General features: G+C 32.0%; 1 long non-coding RNA gene across 1 annotated transcript in view; it reads right to left on the bottom strand.

Annotated features, from left to right (window-relative positions):
• LOC137630106 (uncharacterized) overlaps positions 1 to 2,662 on the bottom strand; it is a 226,468-nt gene that overhangs the window by 95,285 nt on the left and 128,521 nt on the right. The gene's annotated exons all lie outside the window — the stretch shown is intronic.

The following is a 2,662-nucleotide window of genomic DNA, read 5'->3' as shown; positions in this document are numbered from 1 at the left end:
CAGGCACACTTTTCCATTTCCTTTCCTCACAGGGCTATTTTCCCCATTGGAGACCTTGGGATTACATCTTGCTTTTCCAACTATAATTGTAGCTTACCTAATAATAATAATAATAATAATAATAATAATAATAATAATAATAATAATAATAATAATTATCATTATTATTATAATGGGATTGGCTTACCCCAGGGACCCGGTTGACAGGGCACAGACAGGTGAGCATTGCTCGTACGCAATGTGATCATTTCAAGCACATGTCGAAGCACATCCAAGTCTAAAAGGAAAAATTTGTGCTTCAGTACATCCATTGAACATATCTCTCCTTTACACAATGTAATTAATACACGATTGTCAGTTCCTTATTCATCAATATCGTAATTCTCGAACGAAGATTTTATTCCAGGCTCTTCGTACCCGCAAGGGGGTCCTACCCATTAACAATATATAATTCCATTTCCTTCCTTCCTCTTCTCCCACTTATACTCTTCTACTCCTTCAAATCCTTCATCCTACCGCCTATTCCTATTACAATCATCCGATGACACCCCTCTTCCCCCTTTCCTCTTTCGTTCCTCCACACCCTCAACCTCCTCCTCCAAATCATCAACCTCCTCAATCTCCTTCTCCTCCTCCTCCAGGAACTGGCCTCCACAAAATCCTCTATCACTTGGATCACGGTTTTTTGTCTGGGAAGGCTCCTTAGCGTTTTCATCGAGGCTCACTTACCCACTCCTCAACTCATTGGGACTCATCAGATGGAAACATCACTTCCGGCTACTTGGGCTAAAACAAAGGATTTCAATTAAAATCTCAGTTCATCCTCCGGCCGCATCAGCTACGGTCAAGAGCCGACAAGACATGGCTCTCCTCTCTCTCTTTCTCTCTCTATCTCTCTTTCTCTCTCTATCTCTCTCTTTCTGCCTATTCATCGCTGTGCTTGCTTTCAATACGAGATGCGAATGATGATGATGATGTAGATGATGAGGGTGATGATGCTGGTAGTGGTGCTGGTGTAGATGCTGTATTCTCTTATACTTTTTTTTTTCATTAATTTATTACCGGGCATGAAGTCGCTTTTGTCACTGGTAGGGCCCTTCAGGTTGTTCTTGCGCCTCGTTAAATACACGTGAGGGTATTCTATGAATGCTGGGACAGACTTATGGCTATGCCTCTTGGTAATTCATTCATTTATCATTCCTGTAATTATATTTATATTATAATGAATGCATGCATTGCCCATAACTCAAATTTGAAGTGGCCTAACGAATGTATTCTATAATAATAAAAATCATCATCCGATGAGAAATAACTGATATACACATTCTAGATATTTTGATCGTTTTTAAGCTCTAATACAAATTAATTAGGGAAGTGCCCTAACGCATGTATTCTCTAATACTAAAAAACACTATTCAATGAGAGACAACTGGTATACATATGCTATATATCTTAATCGATGTTTAAGCTCTAAGACAAATTGATTATATTTATATTCTAAAAGTGAATAGTCTTGGCTGTAATCTTATAAAAATCCCATCTTCCATTTAATCAGTGAATGCATTACGCCCTTCAGTATATTAATTCAATTTAACAACTGTCTTACAATTATAATCATCACCTCTGTGAGACACGACTATTTATGGCTAATGATAATTTTCCATTGGATAAAAGAATATGGGATTTTCAGTACAGTTTTACTACTGTTTGCTGTAAGTTTTAGAAAATCCTATACTGTTTTGTGAATGAATAACCTATTACCATTAAGGGATAAAAAGAATCCAGATAAATTATTCGATGAACGTGTTAATATAGCAAAAGTATTTCTTCTTTTGGCTCCAGAAAAGTTACAGAAATTTAACAACCGTAGTTTTACCCCGATGCATACTTCAAAATTCAAATCTTATTTCTTATGGTTTACTTTTAATGTTTTTATGATATCGTCACTGTTTTCATATATATATATACATATATATATATATATATATATATATATATATATATATATATATATATATATATATATATATACAGTATATATATATATATATATATATATATATATATATATATATATATATATATACAGTATATATATAAATATATATATATATATATATATATATATATATATATATATATATATATATATATATATATATATATATATATATATATACACACACATAAACACACACAAATATATATATATATATATATATATATATATATATATATATATATATATATATACTGTATATATATATATATATATATATATATATATATATATATATATATATATATATAAACGAACCTCTAGAGACTATTAACGAATAAACTTACTTAGGACAGACAGTAAGCGTTTCCTCGGGACAAGAGACCAAAATTAAAAGAAGGATAAGCATGGAATGCAAATCTTTTGGTAAACAAAATGAGCTTATGAAAAGTAAAATGCCACTTTTTCTAAAAAGAAAAGTATTTAATCAGATGGTCCTACCAGTATTAACTTATGCATCAGAAACTTGGAGCCTTACTCAAAGAACTATGGAAAGAATAAGGTTGGGAACAACACTAGGAGACAGAAAAAGAACAACAAGGATAATAGAGCAAAATAAAGTAGAGGACATTCTAACATTTCAGAAAAAGAAATGGACATGAG

Source organism: Palaemon carinicauda, chromosome 38, assembly GCF_036898095.1.
Source record: "Palaemon carinicauda isolate YSFRI2023 chromosome 38, ASM3689809v2, whole genome shotgun sequence".
Classification (NCBI taxonomy): domain Eukaryota; kingdom Metazoa; phylum Arthropoda; class Malacostraca; order Decapoda; family Palaemonidae; genus Palaemon; species Palaemon carinicauda.
Note: the sequence above shows the minus strand (reverse complement) of the source record. Positions and strands in the feature narration are given on the sequence as shown.